Here is a 26875-nt window from a genome sequence, read left to right on the forward strand (position 1 = left end):
CGTTAGCGTGACGTTAGGTCGCATGGTTAGATCAAAGGGTCACATTAGTTTCTGCATGTGCTTCCCCCTCCGGTATGAGCAGGGGAAAAAATTCCTGCCGTTGGGCAAGTGCCCGAGGAAGAGCTCCGGCGGTCTCCAAACTTGTGCACGACCCTCTGTGACATATTAGTTGATAAAGTTTACAGTATTATCCAACCGTGGACTCTCGATTTCCCCCCCTCCCCCCCTAATCAATCAATACCAAAGCCACTAAGTTTTTAGGTTCCTGGAAGTGGTTTATCTGTTGGGGTTTCTTGAAACGGGAACATGTGGAAACATCTACAGGTAGTCCTCAACTTACTCGACCACAACTGAGTCCAAAATGTACGCTGCTAAGTTGAGAAATTGGTTAAGTGAGGCTTGCCCCGTTTTACGACTTTTATTGCCACGTCTGTTAAGCGAATCGCTGCAGTTGTTTGTGTTGGTGACATGGTTGCTAAGTGAATCTGGCTTCCCCGTTGACTTTGCTTGTCAGAAAGTCGCAGGAGGGGATCCCGTGAAATGGTCGTAAATGCGAGTCAGTTGTCAAGCGTCCGAATGTAAATCCCGTGACCGTGGGGATGCTGCAAGTGTGAAAAATGGTCCTAAGTCACTTTGTTTCAGTGCCGTTGTAATTTTCAATGGTCACTAAGCAAACCGTTGTAAGTCGAGGACTACCGGCATAGCCTTCCAAAAACAGTGGTAAACGGTCATCCCAGAAGAAGACAATGGGTCCTTCCCTAGATAAGGAATCGGGGATACCCTCCCATAGAAAGAAGGCCAGCTCCTTTGAAGGAGGTTCATTCACACATCTTAGTCCAAACAAGTGTGCATCTCTCTGGGAATTGTGAGGTTTTCTTTCGAGTACATCATCGCATAGAAACAGGAAGGAAGGCAGGAATCCTTTGCACAATTAGGCATTTTTGAAAACAAGGCGAATTTTTTTAATGTGCATAGGTCAGGCGTTTTCAAACATTGGGGGATAACAAGCAACTTTAGAGGAAAGGGGGGGGCACACGATTTTCAAAAATTTAATGAAGGAGCAAAATGTTGCAAAGTGGTAACATTGCCAAAATCTTCCTAGCTTGCTTGTATAAGCCGTAGCCAAGACAGAAACTAATGGCCAAGCCCCAAAATCTAACTGTCCATCAAAGCCACCTACCAATCACAGCAGCTTATTTACTGTTAAGTTTCTTTTTCGGGAGGATGCCAAACACATTCATATTAAGGCATCACTGTGTTGCATAATTTGAGACACTGGCACGGATAATTACAATGGTATCTTGGAGAGTCCAGATGATGAGCATCCCATCAACACCTGTTTAAATTCTAATTTATCTATTCTTGACCATTTCCTTACTGGAGATTTCTACCATCTGATAGTACTATCCAGGCATGGTTTTGGAAACAAGTAATCAAACTGCAGATGTTTGCATATGCAGCTTTTCATTTTTATCAATTTTTTTAAATGCTAAAATTCTGGAATTTCAAAATGCCAGACTGTCATATGGTAATTCAGACTTGGTTCCTGTGAATCTTTCTGAACTTTGTTTTCAGAACAGAAGAAAGATCCTCTTATACTCATAGAGTGTCAAGCAATCATCCTGCAATCAAGCACCCTTTTTACCTAGTACCTCTCACTGATGCTGAAGATTTATATTTATTCCCACCCCTAATGTGCTGTGCCTAAAATGTTCATTAAAAGCAATTAATACAATCTCATGAAGTCCTATGAAAGTTAGTACTATTTTGCTGTATCAAAATGAACAACGGTAATGAGCAATGGAGGAAAAGCCACAATTAGCCAGCCAGAAATTGGCAATGAGGGAAAATTAAGGAGGTGCTATTTAAAAGCATTTAAAAGGCAATTAATCACTAAGTTCCAGCCCTGGATCGTCATAAAGCCATGAATAATCTGACTGCAAACTTTGAAAGAGGCATTTATGGATTGAAACTGACTTCTTAGTAAACATGACAGGAGGATCTGGGTGAATGGAAAATACATTGTTGAACAATACAGTGCTGTAATAAATGGGCTGAGGGTCGCTATTCAGTTTCACTTTCAGCTAATTGTAGGAGGATTTCAATAATACCAAAATGTTCCCATATAGCAGGGGTATCAAACTCAATTTCACTGAGGGCCGCATCAGCATTGTGGTTGCCCTCAGGGGGCCGGGTGGGTGTGGCCAGGGTGGGCGTGGCCTGCTGGGTGGGTGTGGCTAGAGTGCGTATGGCCTACTGGGTGGGCATGGCCAGCTCTACATAGTTCACATCAAGGGTGCCTATGGGGGCCTGGGCAGGAGTGGGACAGATCTGAGGGTCTCTGGCAGAAGGAGGGTCTCTGGGCCAAGGCAGTGGGGGCTGTTCCCTCAATGTTTCCAGGATGGTTTCGCGGGCCACATGAAACCACTTCACGGGCCGGATCCAGCCCCCAGGCCTTGCGTTTGACATGTCTGCCATATAGAAACAACTTTATTGCATGGAGCAACACAGAGGATCACAGACTAATGGTCCTTATTTGGAGGGTAAGACATTTTGCAGCACAAAGTGAAGGACCTCATGCTTCTCTTCCCCATAGAAGTTGAATAAATGGCCAGTTGAGTCTTGTTTCCAGCGACAGGCAAATGTCTTCCATCAACAATGAGGATAAAGGAGGCTCAGGCAATCTCAATGTATACATGGCTGTACTTTGACAATAAAGGTTCATTCATAAAACATATGCCCCAATAATCTGCCTATCTGTCTGTCTATCATGACCCACACTGCATAATTAGGCAAAAAAGGGAAAAAAATCAGTTGTGTTCCTCTTTTTCTTGGGATATGCCTCAGGTGCTTTTCTTTATTTTTGCCTCATTCTTTTGCACTTCTCATACATGCTAAAATGACTTCTATTATCCCACCTGGCCTCGAATTTGCAATTTTAAACCACTCAAATGAACTTCCTTTAACTCAAAAGGGAATTTATTTCGGAGTAGATACTGCATAATTGGAATCCTTTAGTTCCCCTCTTTGAGACATGAATGTCACCCCAGCTTTCCTTCTTTATCAACCTGCTGACATACATGGCAGGCTTGTGGATCATCTCAAATAAATTATTTTGATTTCTCCCTGTTTCTTTGTAAATGGAATTGTAAGTGCAAGGACAGGAGGGGGGAAATCATGTGACTAGTGGATCTACCCATAAGCAGTGTGATAGAGCAGCAGATCCCAATGCTTTATAGTTGCAATACACATTACAGAAGATAGAATTTGGCTTTTCCTCTTCTATTTTGCATTAATAATATTTGATGTAGGCCGACAATGTAGCCCCAAGAGGTTTTTTTCTACATTTGGCTTAGTTTGCAACATCTAAAGCAGACCCTTCTTTACTGCCAGTATGTATTTTTTGCACATATCATGAAAAACCTTGTCCTGCGTTTAACAGCTGTGTGCAATAAATGTGAGATGGAAATCCCAAGAAGCCATTGTAAAAACCAGTGTTTCACTTGACCCCTATAGTTTTATAATTTTATGACAGATTGATCTAGGGGAAAACTGAGTATAAGCATCAGATTGGAAAATATCCAGTTGTAATGGCAGAAGGGGAGGGGCAAGATGTGGCTTGAATTGAATGAGGTGCTGGCTGAAAGGTGACCCAGTCATGCGGCCTCATTCCAGGTGGCAGATTATCCAAATGGTTTGCTGGGTATGGAAATAATCTAGAACAAGCTCTTCCAACCAGGCCCTCTTCAAACACACTGGCTTTGCAACTCCCAAAATTCATGGACTGGCATGGTGAATTGCAAGCATGGGTTGAAGAGGTGACCTCTAAGGTGTAGAGATGCAAATTTAAACCAGCCCTTTGGATAATCCATGTATGCATAAGAAAGAACCTGTGCATGCATGTGTGAAATATAAACTTGATATGTTTATATCAGTCAGTCTGTTTTACAAATTTACCTTCTACTCTTTGACTCCTTCATAAAGTTTCAGATTGTTCATTGACTTCTGTATTACTTTAATAGACTTCAGTTTATGGCCAGCTGCTTAACAACTGCTTGAAATTACAACAGTACTGACACCCTGGTTCCAAAGTTTTAACAGCCACTCCCCACCACGGTCACCTCAGCCCGAAGTAGGAAGATCAGAAAAATAATGACAATCCACGCAGCAATGCTGGGAGACTCTGCTTACCAGGAAAGCAGGAATGTTGCAAGTACACCAGACAGTTGAAGAAGAAGCAAGGGCATTGGAAGAATATCTGAAGAACGATGAAGAAAATGCACTGAAGGTAGTATGTCATGAAGGTTTACTGAGTACTGGAGAAGCCAAACTGGCCTACAAGAAAGACCAAATGAAGATTAGAAAAGAGACATGGCAAGGCATAGTATTACATGTCCAAGTACATTTAAAAAAAACGACCAGGCAAAGCAGTTAACAACAAGGCCTGGTATTGGCTGAGAGCAAGAAAATTGAAGAAAAGAGACTGAGAGGCTAATTCTGGCTGCATGACAGAACCTTAAGAACAAAGGCCTACAAAGCCAGAATTGAGAAGACAGCAACTATCTGCAAATGCTGCTTCTGCGAAGAAGCTGAAGAAAGAATGGACCACCTAGTTAGCTGCTGCAAGAAGATGACAGAGACTGATTATAAACAATGGCCTGACTAAGTACTGTAGCAACAATGGTTCATCGGAATATTTGCAAGAAATGTCACTTGTCTGCAGTATTCTTTAGAATTCAAACAGACAAGCACCTGCCACATAAAACACCAGACTTAACAACTATTAATAAGAAAGACAAAAAAGTCCGGATAGTAGATATTTCATAATACCTGGAGATAACTGAATAGAAGAGAAGGACCTGGGGGCGTGGGGGGGAACACGAAGTATAAACACCTGCAAATAGAAGAGGATTTACTGTGGCAAAAGAAAGCAAAGATAGCATTGGTAGTACTTGATGCCTTGGGTCCAATCCCAAAACATATGGAGTAGTACCACTTGAATACTATCAACTGGCAAAATCGCCATCTGTGGATTACAAAGGGTGGTTTTACTCAGAACAGCTCACATCCTGAAACAATATCTTTAACACTTTCAAACAATAAGATAATAATGCCAAATCCAGCCTATAGGCCCCCACCTTTCTAGCCTTTTGGATAACCACTAAAACCTGAATTGTTACTGAAGTGCTGGGATTGTATGGGAACAACACACCGAAGAAGGGCCACTGAGCCTGCTGGGTGGTATCCTAACTGGAGGATCACACTTAGTTTTTGTTTATTGTTTTTTTTTTAGATTGTTTCATTTATTTATTTTATGGTTGTTGTAAGCTGATCAGAATTGCTTAAGATGGGAGACCAAAAAAATCCAGTGAGTGAATGAATGAATAAAAATAAATAAGCAAGCCAGTTTCAAACAATCTCACCCCTTGTATTTCAGAGCCCTCCCTCTGAATTGGAGACGTCAGAAATGGAGGCTGAAAAGACCAACATTCTGTCACCGGGGTCAAATGCCACAAGACGAGACCTTCAGTACAGATAGTCTTCAACTTACAACTATTCCTTTAGCGACCATTCGCAGTTAAAAGAGCACTGGAAAAAGTGACTTGCAACTGGTCCTCACACTTAAGATAGTTGTGGCATCCCCACGGTCATGTGATCAAAATCTGGGTGCTTGCAAACTGGCATGCATTTACAACCGTTGCAGCATCCCAGGGTCGTGTGATAGGCCATTGGTGACCTTCCCAGCTGGCTTCTGACAAGCAAAGTCAACAGAGGAAGCTGGATTCCCTTAACAGCTGCATGATTCATTGAACAAATGCAGTGATTTACTTGGTAACCATGTAAAAAAATGTCATAAAATGGGGTGCAACTCATTTAACAACCATCTTGCTTAACAACAGAAATTTTGGTCCCAGTTATGGTCACAAGCCAAGGACTACCTGTAATTGTTACTGAAGATGGCTTGTTTAAACTAACCACCATTGTGCTTAAGTGAACTTCCAGGTCCACTGTATGAAAGATAGAACCAAGATCTTCTTGTAGCTATTCTCATAGAGTAAAGGGAAGCTGGGAACAGATAGATCCAAGGTCCACTTTAATTTATTGGGGGGTTGGGGAACAGATTGTTCTACCCATATCCTTCACTAAGTGGGTATTTAGCGTACATCTGATCATGGCAAAAGGAGTGGGGTGGGGTTTGCCACTGAGCAAGAATCCCTCCGTTGAAGAAATGATAAATGGAGTTCAGGGTGTGTTGTTGATGTAAAAAAAATATCTGTGGATCTTTAAAAGGGAAATTTTGCATGGCTCTCTGTACGGACAAAGAGAGTATACATGAGTTACCAGCAGGATCTGTGGACTTATTTTCATTTGGGAATACATGGTTTGAAATATGGAAAGTATTTTAACTGCCTGGCATCCAGACTCTGGCACATGTCGAGGGGGGAAAGTGAGGAAGATCTGTGCCCAGAATATTTTTCCTCTTTTATCTGGCAGAGAGAATTAAAGGGGTGCCTTCTTAAAATGCTGTTGCTTTCAACCTCTTCCCTCTACAAGTGGGAGCTCTGAGTGGAAAAGAATCGCTTCCCTATTTAACTTGGCAGAAATGTGGATTCCCACCTGGCATTTCCAACCTTGACAGTGAAACAAACCTCATCCACACAGTTCTATTTTGCCGTGGTGTAGCTCCCATGGCTTTCAGGGTAGCATGCATGAAAATTCAGCACCCTTTCCATTCTCTGCCCCAAGAGCTTTGAACTGCTTGATTAATTTGGTTAAGACAGGACAAGCTAAGAGCTAGAAGCAGGAAAATTCTGTGGGGGAAGGCAGAAAAAGGAGGCAGAACAAAAGAATGGTGGGTGATGAGCACGGAGCATTCTCAGTTTTCCTTTGTAATGCACATATGCGCTATTAAACCAAGATGATGTTCAACCTGCTTTTGTTTCTGCACATCTGGGCTATGCTGCCCTCATGTGGTTACAAACTAATTTAATGAAATACACTGCAGACTGAATGGCATTAGTAATGATTTCCAAGGGAGATAAGTGTCTCTCTCTTCTTTTTTGAAAATGCAAGATGTAATCTGTCTGTCTGTCTGTCTGTCTGTCTGTCTGTCGTCTGTCTGTCTGTCTGTCTGTCTGTCTGTCTGTCTGTCTATCTATCTATCTATCTATCTATCTATCTATCTATCTATCTATCTATCATCTCTCTATCTACTTATCTATCATCTCTCTATCTACTTATCTATATCTATCTATCTATCTATCTATCTATCTATCTATCTATCTATCTATCTATCTGTTATCTAGCTATCATCTATCTACACACACACACACACACACACACACACACACACTGCTAAAGCTCTCGTTCCTGTAATCTTTAACTGGGCAAAATGGTGCATTTCAGGGCAACATTTTTTGAACCAAGGTACATCAAATGAACCAACTTACAGAATGCATCCAAAATCTGGGAGCCATGACTCTCATGGAATTGGATCTGGCAAATTTTACAAACGATTTATGGCATAAACATTATTGCAAAATAGTTTATGACTTAAAAACATTTCCTCTACCGATGTTTAACTGTGCTACACTGTTCAACATGGGTGATTTTCCAGGCAGGTGCGTCTCTGAAGGTATCCCAACTTTTCCAGTGAAGGCAGTATGTAAAATGTTCTCATTGAAGGCATTGGAGAATCTGGTAAGCAAATTTCTTTGAAACAATGACCCCAGGGACTCAACGTCCTTGTCTCTCTGCACAACTCTGTGATGTCCAAGCCAGATATCAGTGGTCTGGGGCTTCTTTTCTGACTTAGCTTTCGGCCAGCGGAGCTCTGATGTGAACAAAGGCAAAAGCCAAAATGGAGCTGCTCACCTGACAGGGCTACCTTCCAGCTCCCCATTGCTTCCTCAGAAAAAGATTTTCATGACTCTCTACATCATGTATTTGGATCAACTGAGTTTCTTTTTAACTCTTCCAGTTATATAATCATTTGGAATGGTATTCCCTGCCATTTAATAATAATAATAATAATAATAATAATAATAATAATAATAATAATAATAATAAGAAGAAGAAGAAGAAGAAGAAGAAGAAGAAGAAGAAGAAGAAGAAGAAGAAGAAGAAGAAGAAGTAGTTGGAAGGGACCTTGGAGGTCATCTAGTCCAACCCCCTGCTCAGGCAGGAAACCCTATACCATTTCAGACAAGTGGCTGGCCAGTCTCTTCTTAAAAACTTCCAGTGTTGGAACATTCACCACTTCTCGGGGCAGGTTGTTCCACTGGTTAGTTGTTCTAACTGTCAGGAAGTTTCTCCTTAGTTCTAGGTTGCTTCTCTCCTTGACTAGTTTCCATCCGTTGCTTCTTGTCCTGCTTTCAGGTGCTTTGGAGAATAGCTTGACTCCCTCTTCTTTGTGGTAGCCCCTGAGATATTGGAACACTGCTATCATGTCACCCCTCACCCTTCTCTTCACTAAACTAGACATAGCCAATTCCAGCAACCGTTCCCTATATGTTTTAGCCTCCAGTCCCCCAATCATCTTTGTTGCTCTTCTCTGTACTCTTTCTAGAGTCTCAACATCTTTTTTACATCGTGGTGACCAAAACTGGATGCAGTATTCCAGGTGTGGCCTTACCAAGGCATTGTAAAGTGGTATTAGTACTTCACGTGATCTTGATTCTATCCCTGCCATTCATTACAGATGATGTGTTAAGGCTTTTTCCCAGGAGGGCTTCCTTTGCATTTTGACAATGGGATGTGACCAAGGTTTTATTTCTCTTAGAATACAAATCTTCAGCCGGATACATTTCAGTTGCTTGGACATTTGTCAGATCTGTTATTACTGGTTAATGACATATTCATTTGCAGACTCCTTAACACTTTCCGAGCTTGGTGGTTTTCTTGCAGACGTTTCATTACCAAACTAGATAATGGTATCAGTGCTAGTCTGGTAATGAAATGTCTACAGAAAAGCCACCAAGCTCAGAGAGCACCAAGGAACCCACAGTTTAACCATGAGCTACCAATATTCTCTTCTGTCAGATTCATTTGCCTTTTAATGTATTGACGTTCTTGTTGAGCACTAGTTCTTCAGAAAGGTAGATTGTATAATTTAATCAGCCAATCTCCTAATTTGATAGAAGTTGCTCCCCTCAGTGAAAAGCCTTGCATGTATGATGATCAGAAATAACATTAAAGAAAACATCTTTAGCCAATTATATATCCTATCAAGGCAGCTTAGAGATACAGTACATGATCATATCACACAGTAGAATATTCTAATTGAAAGATTGTAATATGTAACATGGTATCTGGATTGCCATTAATCTAGATAACTCCATTAAAGGTCTGATGACCTGTATTAAAGTACTGAGTACCCTTAAATGAGATAACGTTAAGAGCTTGTTTTTTCTGTATACTATTTATCCATATTTGGAGAGATGATGAAATATTTTATACAAAGCGGGGTTCACATTTTGGGCTGATATTATTTTGTCAGAAGGTTGATGGTACATAAAACCACTATTTATGGCTTAACATGGTGGGTGCACATGGACAGGTCTGGTTTTATTACCAAACCATGGTTATAATGTGGTTTATTGTAATATGTAGGTATGGTTACATTTCTAGGAAGATATCAGCATAAAGTCAGAATATATCATACTGCAGTTCATGTGAGGGGTTTATTTTAGTGAAAAAGTGTGATACTACACATTTTTTCAATATTCAAAAAATGTTAAAACTCTTCCAAAAAGCATAGGTGCGTTTAACATTTTGGACAGTAGGTGGCGCATGTATTCTTCCCTTCTAGCACTTCTCATCCAAGAAGCTTCTTCAGCTCGGACTGGATGGTGGGGAATGGCAGGATTTATACTCCTTGCGGAGTAGTGCAAATGGGTGTGGAGCCTTCTTGGAACTGTTGAAAGGACTCTGTTATAGATTGAAGATAGATGATGTTGTATTCCCCCCCCCCATTGAGAGAGGGCTATTCAGTTTTGACATAGATGTCCTCTTTGAACCCTCTTTCAAACCAGCGGTCCTTTCTGTCCAAAATGTGGACTTTGCTGCCTTCAAAAGAATGACCTTTGTCTTTTAAATGCAGGTGAACTGCTGAATCTTGTCCTGATGGGTTTGTTCTCCCGTGTTGTGCCATGTGTTTATGAAGTGATTGTTTTGTTTCCCCAAGGTACAGAACTGCACATGGCTCACTGCATTGTACTGTTGCTCAGCTAATGTCTGGGGATTTATCCTTGGGGTGGACAAGCTTCTGCCTTAGTGGATTCTTGGGTTTGAAGTGTGCACATACGTTGTGTTGGCTGAAGATCCTCCTGAGTTTTTCCGATATTCCTGCAATACATGGAATGACTATGTTGCTTTGTTTATTGTTTTCTTCTTCGTCTGTTTTGGAGAAGTTCATGCTTGGTCTTTTTTGAGATTTGATGAAGGCCCACTTGGGATAGCCACAAGTTTTGAGGACTTCCTTGATGTGTTTTAGTTCTTTTTCTTTTCCATTTTTGCTGATAGGCAGGCCTTCAGCTCGGTGGTGTAGGGTTCTGATAACTCCCATTGTGTGCTCCAGTGGGTGGTGAAAATATGTTGCAGGAATATCGGAAAAGCCAACCCATTTGCACTAGTCAGGTGACCCTGATAACACAGATAAGCCTCCAGGGGTTTCAAAGACTCTCTACAAAAAATGCAAATGAACAGCTCTCAGCAAGGAGCATAAATCCTGTCATTCCCCACCATCCAGTCAGAGCTGAAGAAGCTTCTTGGATGAGAAGTGAAATGTCTTCAAGAAAAACAAGAAAGTCCAGTTGCCTTGTGAAAAAAGCACCTTTGGGACAACCATGACCTGGATGACTGAGAATCTCCATAGACATCCTGAGATTTTCATTGCATTTTGTGGAAAGGGAGACAGGATCAAAAGACAAACATTTAGAAGGAAAAAGTTCTTGAGGCCAGGAATTTGTTCTGAGTCCCAGAACTCAAGCAGTGCACAGAGCTTTTGTGGATAAAAATGTACTACTAATATCCTGTAGCCCTTAGTGGACCAGCCATGAAGACCTTGGAAAAGATATTCAGATGCCATGATGTGTCCAGTGCTTTTTTTGTAAAAGAAAAAGGTGCCGGAACTCACACATGTTATTGTGTAGTGGGTCCGACGCAAGAGAGACGCCAGCCGGTGTGTGAGTTCAGCTCTTTATTGGAAGGGGAAGTGAACTGGGCAATGAGGGCTACCTGGCCTCCTTATATACCTGGCCAGGTAAGCTAACAGCCAATGGGGTTGGCCCTAGGTTTCCTGCCGAAACTGTTCAGGCCAACGCCCCCTGGTGGCTGTTGCTATGCAGGTGCCTGCATACATAACACATGTCATACAACCCGCCTTGCCTACCCTACAAGGTTCCATCTAAAAAAGGTGCCGGAACTCCGTTCTGAGCGTTCTATGAGAAAAAAAGCCCTGGATGTGTCTACCTACAAAGATTTAGAATCATGTAATCCACGGTATTCCCTGTAACCCTATGGGAGATAAAGCTGGACTTTGAGAAAGCAGGATAGGAAGAGTTTTGACACTTTTGAACTTTTGTGTTGGAGAAGGTTCCTGAGAATACCATGGACAGCCCAGAAAACAAACAGATTATTGATCAAATCAACCAAGTGTTCTTTTCAAGACACAAATAACCAACCTCAAAATTATCCTGCATTGGACATCTTATGTAAATATGTCTTTGGAGAAGATTGTAATGCTGGGAAAGGAAAGGAAGGAGAGGAAGAGACCAATCGGCAACAAGGTGGATGAACTCATTTACGGTCATGATAGGTACACTGTTGGAGGAACTGAAGGACCAAGTTAGGACAGATTGTCCTGGAGAAAATCTACTTATATGGTCACTAAACGTCAAGTGTCTAGATAGCACACAATCAATCATCAATATCCTGTAATTTCAGGCAGCAATATATGGGGTAGGGGGTGGGGGAAAGAAGCCTTCGTTGCTATTATTATTATTAAATATACTGCTCAAAAAAATAAAGGGAACACTTAAACAACACAATGTACTGTATTTAATAGTAGGATGTCTTATCTTGTGTTCCCTTTATTTTTTTGAGCAGTATATTTTGAAGTCAGAAATTTTAAACAATCAATTGCTAACAATTGGGAAATGTGACCAGGTGATCCAATTCTACTTTCTATGTCTTTATTCTACTACAATATTTTAAAATGAAATGAACTAGTTAAATGTAAATGTTAATCAGAAAACATTGATCCTTGAGGGACCCCACAAAGCAGGGGCTGGGGGCCGGACATCTGGACCCCCATCAACCTCAACTGAAAGCAGCTTCAGGGGAAGGATGTGAACCAGGACAACCCAGTGCCCCCTCACACCCAATCCCCAGAGCTGTTCCAGAAGGATACAATGGTCGACAGTATCGAAAGCCAAGTAGGTCAAGTAGAGCAAATACTGACCTACTACACCCGTCTGGTACCCTCCAGATATCATCAAAAAGCACAACCAATGCACTGCTGGGCCCATGATTAATAGGCCACCCAAATATGCAGCTGTTATAAGAGGGGGGCGGGGAAAGAAGAGGTAGGTTTCACACTTGGTGTCATTAGGAAGGGGACCAACAATAAACAAGTCAATGTGGAAAAGCTCTAGGGCAATTTCTGGCGAGTCTCTTTGGAAGCTCTGCTCATATAGGCACCCCACCAGGAAAGGGCTTTTGTTGAGGTGGAAACGGAGCCCAGATGGCCAATTCACGCGATGAGATGTTGCAGAAGTTTTCTTTGTAGTGTTGAAAAGTTACAGCAATTAGGAATCCTTAGTGAAAAAGAGAGGAAAAGTTGAAAGAAGTACAGCTTTCAGGCATAAGAGAAGTCTGTTGTATCATCAGTGAAGATGGAAAAATAGGTAGGAAGTTCCTTTTTCCGCCTGTCCCGTGGCCAATTCATGGAGGACGGGGCTCTCCGTAGCTGCTACGCTGGTTCCTAATTTAAAATGGCGAACCTCATGCACCAGCTGTTCAGGATTAAGTGTGGAAGGAGACCCTTGCTCTCCTGGCCACACTTGTGAGCTGGCTGGATACATCTGGGGCACAGAATAAGTAGCTGGCCTGAGGCAACGGGGCCCTTCTTTTGCCAGATATGCTCAGCAAATGAGGAATATCCTGTGTTTGTAAACCCAGGAAACCTTTCAGTTATGAATGGATCTTTAATAAAATGAAAATCCTTTCTCAAGTCTGTTTTTTTTCATCTGAATAAAACCATTCCAGTTTTCTCCCACATGTCATCAGATTTACTGTAAACCTGCCTCAGCCCTTCCCTTCCCTTCCCTTCCCTTCCCTTCCCTTCTTCCTTCCTTCCTTCCTTCCTTCCTTCCTTCCTTCCTTCCTTCCTTCCTTCCTTCCTTCCTTCCTTCCTTCCTTCCTTCCTTCCTTCCTTCCTTCCCCTGTCCTGGCAGGAGAAAAAAAGATTTGCCAGGGTGTGTTTGCACCATAGTTTGCAACTGGATAAACACTCCCTTGCTAATAGAGTGGTACCTTAGCAGTCAGCTGCTCTGAAACTCATCGGATTTGGTACTCAACACATATTGATGTGAAATTTTTTGTCACAGTACTGGTCGTTTGTTTGGTACTCAGTGCACTATCTACAACTTGTTGGTATTGTTGGCTGCCTTGTGACTCACTATGTTATTCCTTATGGGAAAAATTTGATACTCATCAGGTTTGGTACTCACTGGGCCTCTGGGAACCAATTAATGATGAGTACTGAGGTATCACTGTACACTGTCACACAAATCACTTCTCAGATGCAAAGAAGGAACCTCACTTAGGAACTTCCATTGCTGTAGGAATGGGAAAGAGCAGAGATTACCTTAGTGACCATAAGCAAAGCAACAGGTTTGGTGTGGTTTGGTTTATGAAATTACTGTAATAGTTTTTCCCATAGTGGCCAAGAAATCTTTGGAATGAGGCATCGAGCTGCATCAGCTTGCAAATAAAAAGCAAAAAAAAAAAAAAAAGAGAGAGAGAGAGAGCCCCATCTTCTCTAAACCTAGAGGTGGCGATAGTCCAGATCAGCATTTCTTAAACTTCAGCAAATTTAAGATACGCAGACTTAAATTCTGGCTGAGGAATTCTGGGGGGTTGAAGCCCACAGATCTTGAACTTACTGAAGTTGAGAAACACTGATCTGGGAGGTGGGAGATGATGGAAGAAAGAATAATAGGTTTCCATTCAGCTTTAATCAGACCCAAGGGCATCCCCTGGCTGCCACAGGAAAAGCTGAAGTGGGAGTTTCCAAGCAAAAATTCCACAGGATCCCACAGGAAACCAGGCAGGAAAAGAAGCTTGGAGGAGCCTAGATAGCACCAAGCGAGTCTCAGACACATGGCCTTTCCTTCAGGATCAGAGGCATCCAGAGAGGCCTCTCCTCTCTTCCATTGTGCAAGTTGGCCAGTTGCAAACTCCCTGATGAATTCCAGGCTGCAAGCATTAGGTGGCTGGCTGCAGGATAAGATTTGTGAGGAGGGAGGCTTGGGCCAGGTGACGTCATCCAAGCTGATAGGCACTTATAAAGTAAAGCAAAATCTTCATTGATGGTGACTATATGAACACACTGACATCATTTTCTTAGCAAAATGCAACGTGGATTGTCTTTGCTTTCTTCCAGGATAGCTTCCCCCCTCCACTTTTCCATCTACCCCCCAGTCCTGAACCTCTCCAAGGTCCAAATCTGCTTAGCTTTTAAACTCTAGCCAAGATTATCCAGGTGATACCATCCAGCAGAGCTATTTATAAACTTTTTCTCTGCTGTTCTCTTTCCATGTTGACATCATGGAAAGTTAAAATCCCATCCACCTTCCTGCTATTAATCTTTCACCTATAAGTGCAGACACAAACTCAGAGAGGCAGATATGAATAGACAATGATGTTTAGCTTGGTGTCCAAAGATGCACCGCCTGCTGATTTCTGGAAGGCAGCTTGCTGTTAAACGCACCTGGGAAGAGTACTGGACAGAGCTTTGAATCAGAGGCACAAAGAGGCTTTGCAGCACCTGGGAGCAGGTGTGTGACCTAATGCTGCCAAAATAATGGGCACCTGATGATGGAATCTGCAAATGCCACTATGACATGCTGAGGCAAGCACACGAGTGACAGCATTTGCAGGATTAGGTCAGCAGACCCATCTTGTCATTTTACCCTTTGTTTGGAATGGTATTCCCTGCCATTAATTAATAATAATAATAATAATAATAATAATAATAATAATAATAATAATAATAATAAGAAGAAGAAGAAGAAGAAGAAGAAGTTGGAAGGGACCTTGGAGGTCATCTAGTCCAACCCCCTGCTAAGGCAGGAAACCCTATACCATTTCAGAAAAATGGCTGTCCAGTCTCTTCTTAAAAACTTCCAGTGTTGGAGCATTCACCACTTCTGGAGGCAGGTTGTTCCACGACTAGTTTCCATCCATTGCTTCTTGTCCTGCTTTCAGGTGCTTTGGAGAATAGCTTGGCTCCCTCTTCTTTGTGGCAGCCCCTGAGATATTGGAACACTGCTATCATGTCACCCCTCACCCTTCTCTTTGTTAAACTACACATACCCAATTCCAGCAACCCTTCCCTATATGTTTTAGCCTCCAGTCCCCCAATCATCTTTGTTGCTCTTCTCTGTACTCTTTCTAGAGTCTCGACATCTATTTTACATCGTGGTGACCAAAACTGGATGCAGTATTCCAGGTGTGGCCTTACCAAGGCATTGTAAAGTGGTATTAGTACTTCACGTGATCTTGATTCTATCCCTCTGTTAATGCAGCCTAGCACTGTGTTGGCTTTTTTGGCAGCTGCAGCACATTGCTGGCTCATATTTAAGTGTCCACTAGGACTCCGAGATCTCTCTCACAGTTACTACTATTGAGCAAGTTACCACCTATACTATACCTGTGCATTTGATTTTTCCTGCCTAAATGTAGAACCTTACTTTTTTCACAATTGAATTTCATTTTGTTAGATAGTGCCCAGTGTTCAAGTCTGTCCAGATCCTCCTGTATCTTAAGCCTGTCTTCTGGAGTATTGGCTATTCCTGCCAGCTTGGTGTCATCTGCAAATTTGATGAGTTCCCCATCTATCCCCTCATCCAAATAATTGATGAAGATGTTGAAGAGCACTGGGCCCAGAACAGAGCCCTGGGGCACCCCACTACACACTTCCTTCCATGTAGATGCAGTTCCATTGAGGACCACACGCTGAGTACGGCCTGTCAGCCAGCTACGAATCCATCTGGTGGTGATGCTATCTAACCCACATTTTTCTATCTTATCAAGTAGTAGGTTGTGATCTACTTTATCAAATGCCTTACTGAAGTCCAAATAAATTATATCTACAGCATTCCTCTGGTCCACTAGTTTTGTCACTTGGTCAAAGAATGCAATAAGATTTGTCTGGCATGATCTGTTTTTGACAAACCCATGTTGGCTTTTAGTGATAACTTTGTTCGCTAGATGACCTCCAAGGTCCCTTCCAAATAATAATGATAATGATAATGATAATAATAATAATAATAATAATAATAATAATAATAATAATAATAATAATTAATTGTTATTATTGTTATTATTGTTATTATTATTATTATTATTTGGAAGGGACCTTGGAGGTCATCTAGTCCAACCCCCTGCTCAGGCAGGAAACCCTATACCATTTCAGACAAGTGGCTGTCCAGTCTCTTCTTAAAAACTTCCAGTGTTGGAACATTCACCACTTCTGGAGGCAGGTTGTTCCACTGGTTAGTTGTTCTAACTGTCAGGAAATTTCTCCTTAGTTCTGGGTTGCTTCTCTCCTTGACTAGTTTCCATCCGTTGCTTCTTATCCTGCCTTCAGCTGCTTTGGAGAATAGCTTGACTCCCTCTTCTTTGTGGCAGCCCCTCAGATACTGGAATCATCACTGCTATCATGTCATATCATGTTCTCTTTACCAGGGATTGTGGTGCAGCTCTGGAGGGCAACTCTAAGAAAGAGCCCAGGACAGGAGCTATGTGAATGCAGAGACAGTCCTCAACTTACAACCACAATTGGGACCAGAATTTCTGTTGCCAAGCAAAGCAAAGCAGCTGTTAAACCAGCTACACCTGATTTTAGAACCTTTTTTTGCCAGTCATTAAGCAAATCAGGTGTTGAGCAGATCGGGCGATTGTTAAGCTACCCCCATTGATTTTGCTTGTTGGAAGCCACTTGGGAAGGTTGCAGATGGCCGTCCCCTGACCCCAGGATGCTTCAACCATCATAAATACAGGCCGGGTTGCCAAGCACCTGAATTTTGACCATGTGATTATAGAGATGATACTAAGATGATTGTAAGTGTGAGGACTGGTTGCAAGTCACTTTCTTCAGTGCCATTGTAATTTCAGTTGGTAAACGAATGTCATAAGTTACATGCTATTTGTACTCCCTCCCTTCCAAAGTACCGTTTAGCCTTTAAATTCAAAGTTCCACATAGGGCAGCACGAAAAGAATTCAGTTTTGGAGTGTGTGTGTGTGGGGGGGGGGGGAAGGTAGGTCCTGGCCAGTGGAAGGTGCTATTTGAATTGCTTAAAGAGAAGGCATTAGAAAAGATAACACAGACAAAGCGTTTCCATGTCAAATCACCAGGTCTGCTCCCACAAGGATTTTTTTTACCCTTAACACCTGCAGGGCTGGTACAATTCAACTGGTGAAGCTTTTTCCCATTGGTGTGTTTATAAAGCGGGTGAAGCTTACATGCTGCATTCCGTAAGGCTGCCCCCTCCCCCAACATCAAAAGGAATGGGAGTAGAGCTTCCACCTTCCATTTCTGGCTCCATCTGAATGCTTTGGCCTCTGATCGGAACAGGAGACCCAGAAGGCTGTGCCTCCGCAACTCTTTTACTGATAGAGCCCCATCGCCGTCCTTTGTTGGATTTCTAGATCCCAGCCCCCGTGGGCTGCTGGCCACAGAACACTCTCCGCCCTTCTCTCCAGTGGCCTCCATGCCTGTCACGCCATTGCAAATCAAGCGAAAGGGCCTCGGACCCCTGAGCCTTCTGGCCTGTCACAATGGGTTTGCATCTCCAGATTGCTTTCTTAGTGTCAGCAAAAACTCAAGCTCCGGGAATGCAGTTGTTGGTTTTGCTCTAGCCAGCTGCGTGGATGCCAGGGTGAGAAAGGCACAGAAGCAGCAGCACATGGATTCCTGCAAGCACCATCCGGAGGCACAGATACAGAGGCAGACAAAAGCCCTGTCAATCAAAGGTGCTGGGAGAAGCATTCGGGATAGCCCAGGGAGGGAGTTGTTGTACCAGTAGAACTGCTAGACAGTATTTTCTCTAGTGTCGGCCCTGCTGGGATTCTTTTCTATAATCCTGCAATTTGATGAATTCGTTGCCAGTTTTGGAGCTAATATGAAGGAATAAATGAACGAACCTTTATTGTCCAAGTACAACCATGTATACATTGAGATTGGCTGAGCCTCCCTTCGTGCCCCCACCCCCAACGTACAGTGACACAAACCCTCCATCTTATTACACCATGTGAGCTAACTGCACAACGCACCGGCCTCACAAGTCAATCATGCATAAAGTTTATAAAAACTATTTCCCATTCAAAAGCCTAACAGCCCATGGATAAAAGCTGTTCTTCAGCCTGTTGGTACGGCTGGCTATACTCCTGTATCTCCTACCCGATAGCTCTCTTGCAGTGAAGTTCATATTGCGTGGTGAGCTGTGACTGCTAAATTCACCCACCGTGCAAAGTTGCGCATCGCAATATGCAAATTCTAGCGACTGTATTCACGCCATACTTCAGCCCAAATAAAGTACATTGCGTTTGGGGTTAGCGTATTCGATGTATGATCTTCCCAATAAGGAATAGAAGATTCTTGGAAAGAGGTCAAAATGGTGGGAGTGTTCATTTATAACTGATATATTCTGGGCCAGGTTAATTTCCTCCTATAAACCTGTTTTAGCAGTATTCTTAAATACCCTGAACCAAAATCAGCCATCACATTGGATCACAGCATGTTACACAAGCCCAGCTCAAGGGATCAGTTTATGGTTCAGTGTGTCATGTGCATCCAGAACCTTAGATTAATTAATTAAAACATCTGAAAGGCTACAATTTCTCCACTGGCTATAAGAACCTGCTAAAGTATGATGATTTAGATAGGTGTTTTGAATTGTCCAGAGCTTTTCAGGCTACTGTAGAAGTAGGAGGCAAATTCAGAAAACTGAGCCATTACTGAAACTCTCAACTCTTCAGTTATAAGTTGCAAAGCTGTTAATTTGTTATCTCTACCAATCTTTTCGTGAGAGTGAAACATAGGTGGTTCAGGCGTAGAGAAAGTCCTCTATCTCTATCTCAACTGCTTCCTCAGCATGGAAAGATGGTGAAAATTGACTTCCTAGATAGCTACTCGATGGCCACAATTAACTTTTCTCTATCTTATTCCTGTCATCTACTGCTTGATGGGTTGTGTGGTTACTGTAAATCGGAATTTAACTATTCTTTTAATTTCCCAGAATTAAACACGGAAGAGATAATGTATAGAAATCATCTTCCGGTATCAACCTTAGCTGAGTATTCATATGGGTAGGTAATGTGAGCAATGTTAAAGAGGACGTCTTCCATAGTTAAGTCACAGAACATTGTTGGCCACAAAGCAAGTCAAAAGCACACATCCCTGTGCCTTGATATTTTACACAGTCACTACCCCAGCCCCTTACTCAGGTGGTTTTGTGCATCAGAGGAAATCAGTTACAATCCATGAAAGCTGATCACATTGTAATGAATTTCTTGTTAGCTTTTCATGCCTCTTATCTCTTTGGAAAATACGTAGGGTGGGGAATTTACTGCTTACCAGATTGTGCTGAACTGCAGTTCCGAATGTGCCTCACTGCTGGCTGTGCCACCTAGGACCGGTGGGAGCCGCAGCTTGGAAACATGGAGAAAACCTCATGGCGCCAGCGGAATTGTCACTCGGAAACAAAGAGTGGAAATGTCATCCATACAAGGTTCCCTCAAGGAAAGATGTTCGGCTTACACAAATTTCCTCAAGAGTTCAGCAGAGAATTGTTGGCTTCAAAGGGGTCCTCCTCACTGTTATAACAGGATTTGTAGTCCTCCTGTAATCTTCTTTGTGGATTGGGACCAAGTGGGGAAACATACCGTAGTAAGAAATGGCAAAGAAATTGGTCGACCGCTGGATTTGTATTGCATCTTGCAATCCCTCCCAATCAGAGCACTCTCTAGACCTGAAGACCTGGTTCCTGGCATGCAATTATGACATTGCAGTATCCCATGGTCACGTGATCACCATTTTGGGGCCTCCTTTTCTGGCTTCCTACAAGCAAAGTCAATGGAGAATGCTTCTGGGTGCAATTTTGTGTGCTGGTCATCACCCTTAAAGCCTTGCATAGTACAGGGCCAGATTACTTAGGGCGCCATCTGTCTCCAAGGATTTCTGCCCTTTCCACAAGATCCAACAGAGTGGGCATACTCCAGGTCTCCTCTATTAAACAGAGCCAAGGAGGGGTCACTGATATTGCAGCCTCTTCTAATGAGACAGACTACCCCTCCCCCCCGAGATCTGGAAGGCCCCACTCTTCTGGCCTTCCAGAAGGCTGCTAAGACTGACTTTTTCTCATGCATAAGGGCCAGAATTCATTAGGGGAACCCAATTTACATGTGTTTGTTTTCTGGCATTGCTATATAGTCCCTCACTTTTCTTTTCTTTTCTTTTTTTGCATTAGATTATTATAGCTGACCATGGGGTTTGTATAATTGGCTTTGTATGTATTGTTTGCTGCCCAGAATTATGCGTTTAAGACGGCCAGTAATATTTTCTAAATAAATAAATTCCCATGATTCAGAAAGGATGCTTCCCGTGGCAGAACGCATCCAGGTTGAGAAAGATGGCCTTGTTGTACTTGAATATGGTTGGCCATTAAATGTCAGTTGCAAAATTTAGGTGACCACTAGGTGGTTGTTTTAGAGTACTGTAGCCTGTTTATTTAGTGGCCATTCAAAGCTACAACTGCACTGAAAAAAGTGACTTATGACTGTTTTTCACATTTGCAGCATCTCCATGGTCATGTGATCCGAATCTGAATGCTTGGCAACTGACTCATATGTATGACGGTTGCAGTGTCCTGGGGTCACGTGATCTCCTTCTATGACCTCCTGACCACCAAAATCAATTCCCACCCAGATTCATTTAACAACCGTGTTACTAACTTAACAACTCCAGAGATTCACTTAACAACTGTGGCAAAAAAGGTTGTAAAATGGGGCAAAACTCACTTAACAAATCTCTCACTTAAGAACAGAAATTTTGGGCATAAGTTGAGGACTACCTGTATAATGCACTTTGGCTTTAGCTTATTATACTATTATATTTTAATTGATACTATACTAGTCTCAATTAATGACCAAAATTAGGATCATAATTTCTGCTCTCAGCTTGTTTTACAGCCAACAACGGTCTCTTGCCTATGGAAGGCATTCTCTTTGGCATTACATTACTCACCCATATGCACAGCCAACTAAAGCTGATACCTGGGAAATCATAAATGTGATGTCTCATGACCATGCTGTTTGGTGATGGAAATTCCAGCACTTCCAGTTGCTGTCTTTAAGTGAATCACCACAGATTGTTAAGTGAGTATGTCCTGTGGTTGCCATTTGCAACCTCCTGCCATCTTCCTGGTTGACTTGGCTGCTATGATGTCACAATTCCAAGCCAGCAGTCAAATGCCCAAATCATGATCACGTGACTGCAGGGATGTAAATACAAGGACCAGTTGCAAGTACCACTTGTTCAACACCGTCATAAGTTTGAACAGTTGCTGGATGAGTGTTAAATAAAGATGACTGTTCTGTTCCAGCCTACATGAGTCCTTGTTATGCTCACAAGGAGAAACCCCTCTTCCAAGAAACAGGCAGGAACCGCAAGAAAAAACCAACCCCTTTTATTCTCACAGACCTGAGTCAATGTCCAAGGCAAACAAACACAGTCCACAGAAACTCGATCCTCAACACAAACGGTTGCCTTCGGCAACCAGCACCTCCCACACCTTCCCTTTTATAATTCAGCCAAGGCGTGGCTTCCTAATGCCTTCTCCTTCGCCTCTGGAGCCACCCCATTGCATTCCTCTGTCCTACTCGCTTCTCTTGCCTGTGCTTTCGTGCATGCTGGATTTGTCCTAATTGTTCTTCATCGCTGTCCAACTCAGGCTCCCAGCACAGCTGTGTCTCAGCCTGAGCACAAGTAGAGGGGCCAGGCTCCTTGTCTGACTGTAAGTCTTGGAGCTCCTCAGAGCCTTCCTCTGACTCTAATGTCACTCCAGGCCCCTCCTCCTCATCTGATTCCTCAGACTCAGCTGCTGCATCCACTGGCTGGTGAGGAAACACAACAATCATATGTATGCAAATTCAGCCATTGTGGGCTGTAATTCTCCTTCAAACCAAGCTTGGTTCCTAACATCTAAGTACATCCATTCTTTAGCAAAACTATGAATCATATTTTGCTCGTTCTGAGACTTTTTTCAACTTCCCAGTCTAGCCAACAGCCTTGGGATCTCCTGGTGATCTCTCATCCAATTTCTAATAATTTCTGACCATGCTGTGTTTTCTGAGATCACTCAGTGCTGCTTCCTGCTGCAATATTTAACCAGAATTACTAGTCTTCTTGTTTCACAATCTATTGTTCAGCAGAATATGTGAATAGGTTATTGAGAAGTAGTACTTCTTTTTAACATCCTCTCCTCTCTTTACATCCCCATTATCTCGGTCAAGAAATCGCTGTGTGTCACATCCGGTTATACTTGTACTTTTGAACTTGGGCAAGCTGTTTTTCCTATTCCTCTTTCCCTTTAGCTGATCTCAGGATGGGGCCCCACTACACACCCCATGCCAAGCTGTTCCTGGTGTCATCGCAGTTCCTGCTTTGGTTACCACTTCCTCCTGCACCCATACACAATGCATTTCCCATTTCATCTGACCCCTGCAGTTCTTCTTTTGAGAAGTTGCCTTATTGTGCCAATAAGGTTTCTGAGACCAAGTGGAAAGTATCCAGCCACAGTTAAAAAGTAAACAAGCCAGACACCAAACTCTGGCCTTAAACGCTCAAGTCCATCTCTCATATGTGTCCCCATCATTGCCATTTTGAGGGTCAAAGTAATGCCAGAAGGTAAAGGTATGCATTAGGGGGAGAACCATAGCCCCTCAATCACTTGATAGCAATAGCAATAGCACTTAGACTCATATACCTCTTCACAGTGCTCTACAGCAGCGTTTCCCAACCTTAGGAACTTGAAGATGCGTGGACTTCAACTCCCAGAATTCCCCAGCCAGCTATGCTGGCTGGGGAATTCTGGGAGTTGAAGTCCACGCATCTTCAAGTTCCTAAGGTTGGGAAACTCTGCTCTACAGCCCTCTCTGAGCGGTTTAGAGAGTCAGCGTATTGCCCCCAACAATCTGGGTCCTCATTTTACTGACCTCAGAAGGATGGAAGGCTGAGTCAACCTTGAGTGGGTCAGAGAGATGTTTGCTAATTACAGAGATATCCAAGATACAGTACTATATTTAGTTAACTGTAAAGGGCACATTGCACACAAATATATTTTTATCTTTTCTTTTGTTAGGGCTTTGCCTTCTGGATATGGAATTATGTCTGTTTGTATACATAATTTCAAAAGCACACACCTTTCTAAATATATTGCATTCATATGAATCACTGTGGGCCACTCAGACTTGGCAATGAAGCTTCCAAAGAGCCAAAAGACAAAGGCTTTGGCCTGATAATCATGATCATTATGCTTGATCTATGACAAATAAATTATATCAGAATACATTTGTTCAGAGGCCTAATTCAATGTATTTCACACTTTTCTGTTAGTGTCTATAGCTCGTGCATGGGGCAGTCTTTCACGTGGTGTCTAGGGATAACGGGAATTGTAATGTGACACATTTAGAGGTCAACAGGTTGAGAAGAATAAGGAGCAAGTCAATTAAATTAATTCCTCCCGTCTGTTCCTTGTTTTTGTGCCAAGTCAATGGTAGAAGCTTATGTCTAAAATAATAAGCATTAATTACATCCTAATTAAAAGTCCGCATTCAGGCAAGATGCCCCATCTCCATTTTTCAAATATATCTCATCACATTGAGGGATAAGCATATAATTGAGTGGTAACTACCGGTAATATATTGAAATATACTTAGTGACTTTGCTCTTTTCTCTCAGCTGTTACTTTTCCCAAACACAGCTTCCAGCAAGTTTGAGAAGGTCAAATCAGCTAGTAGGCATTTTAGGATCCATGAAAAAATTGGTAGTAGGAACAAACTGGAGACAGAAAAGGAAAAATGGCACAATGTCAAATTTAAGCAAATCCTTTTCGATAAAAAGGCAAGAGAATCTCTCCTGGCCCAAATTTGAGAATTTTCTAAAGCTGAAAAGCATCCCATAGGTACCCAAAGCTGGACTTTCTTTGTTTTTCCTTAAAGATGTTTCGCTTCTCATCCAAGAAGCTTCTTCAGAATGGACTGAAGAATGAAATGAAGAGGGTTCTTAGATGAGAAGCAAAATGTCTTTAAGGAAAAACAAAGAAAGGGACAACCATGGCTTGGATGACTAAGAATTTCCATAGACATCCTATTACAGACATGTCAAACACAAGGCCCGGGGGCCAAATCCGGCCCACAAAGTGGTTTCATGTGGCCCATGAAGCCATCCTGGAAACAGTGAGGGAACGGCCCCCACTGCCTTGGCCCTGGCCCAGAGACCCTCCTTCTGCCAGAGACCCTCAGATCTGTCCCACTCCTGCCCAGGCCCCCATAGGCACCCTTGATGCGAACGATGTAGAGCTGACCATGCCCACCCAGTAGGCCATACGCACTCTAGCCACGCCCACCCAGTAGGCCACGCCCACCCAGCCCCCTGAGGACAACCGCAATGCTGATGCGGCCCTCAATGAAATTAAGTTTGACACCCCTGTCCTATTAGGTACACTTTCCTCTCAGTACTGAGGACAAATTCTCTTGTGCATCTATTTTACAGAGAGAAACTGAGCAGTTAAAAGGAAGTCTAAGAACAAGATGTCCATTTTGTTTTCTACGTGAAACAAAATCTTTCCTATGAGCAAGATGCTTTTCTGTTTCCTATGTGAAAAGGTCAAGATGTTTCCTTAAATTCCATCAGCAGTTCTGTGTAGCTCTCACTGCAGAACCAGAAAAGAGAAGCAAGAACTGAACACAAATGATGTCATGTCCTGGGGAAGCAAAATTTGGAAAAGTACCAACTTTCATATAGCAGTGTACAGCAGACTAAGGGTTTTAGCCCATGATTCCTTCCCTCCTTAGTAAACTGGAATGCATATGTCTGATAAAAAGGTCGCTATTTTCTTCTTAAAGCAGATATGATAACTCAACATGGGTATACAAGGATGGATTATAAAAGACACTGGTGGTAGCAGCTGAGGTGGAAGCTAAATGGCAAATATTAATATCAATCTAATATCCCCACTAATTTTCTTATCTAATGTATCACCAGTTGAACCTCAGTCTCATCTCAATATTTGGTAAATGAATAGCTTTATTTTTTAATTTTTAAAAAATAAAGCTTTTTTTAAATTTTTAAATATATGCCATGTAGCTTCTTGAGGCCAAGATGACAAACATTTGAGAGAATTCAATATATAAAGTGAATTCACTGTATTTTTGTGTATTCAATACATTCTTGGCTGAGAATTTTTTGTAATTCAGTGAGACTAGTTTAAATGATCTTTAAGTATACTTTCCAGATTTTCAAGCATAAGGAATTTATAAAGGTAGGGGAACTATAATAATAAATCATTTAGGATATTTCTCCACTAATATAGAATTTAAATGTCAGTAATATCCTGAATTCATTAGGTTATTCAAATGCTTGAAAAACCTAATGTAAACTATTAAACCACAGAACAAGCTGTTGCTAAAATGTTTGTTGCTTTGAATAAAAAAATGCAGTAATATCTTTATGTCAGACATTAGGAGCTTCTAATCTGCATTCTTTCAGCCCCAGCCATCACTACTAACAGCTCTGGATGATGGGGTCTGAAACTCAGCAAGTAATGGTGAGCCTCGATTTTTCCATTCCTTTACTCTGAGAAGTTGCTGAAGTATCATTACAAAGAAAGGCGTTTGAATTTCTCAGAGTAATCTTTTAGGTTAGGACCAGGAAGCAAATACAAATAAGCGCACAGAATGGAGAAGTTTCCAACTCTGTGGTTGTGGTTGCACAATGAGTGACAAGCTGCTATTAGCTCAGAAAGATAAATGGATCCCAATGGCACCAGACAGTAGCTTCCCTCCTGGGCCTAACAGTTTTATCAGGGAATTTTGGTTAGAACTGAAACACAGTTGGAAAACTATAAACCATAGCTATACCATCTCGTCTTTCTTTTTGCACTTAATGCAATATGAGGCAAATTATTAATGTAGACAGGTTTAATATTGCCACAGCAATGTTGGATAATATAAACTCTTCAGAATTTTGCTCAGGTTGTCACTAACAATAGTAGTAACTATGTACTGTAGTGCAGTGTTTCTCAATCTTGACAACTTGAAGATATGTAGAGTTCAATTTCCAGATTCTGGGAGTTGAAGTCCACACATCTTAATGTTGCTGACCCCTGTTCAAAGTAAAAAGGGGGCAGTTTTTCCACTGAGGCAAATTAGAAAGGTGATAAACCAGGAAACAAAATGGTAGAGGAAGCTATAAATAGCTTTAATTCAGGTTTTTTTAAATCCATCAAAGAAAATTTGATTTGCAATTAATCTGTATCATATCAAGAATTTAAATAATACAAACTATATTATGCTAGTTTTAAGAAT

This window comes from Vipera ursinii, assembly GCF_947247035.1.
Source record: "Vipera ursinii genome assembly, chromosome: 2".
Lineage (NCBI taxonomy): Eukaryota > Metazoa > Chordata > Lepidosauria > Squamata > Viperidae > Vipera > Vipera ursinii.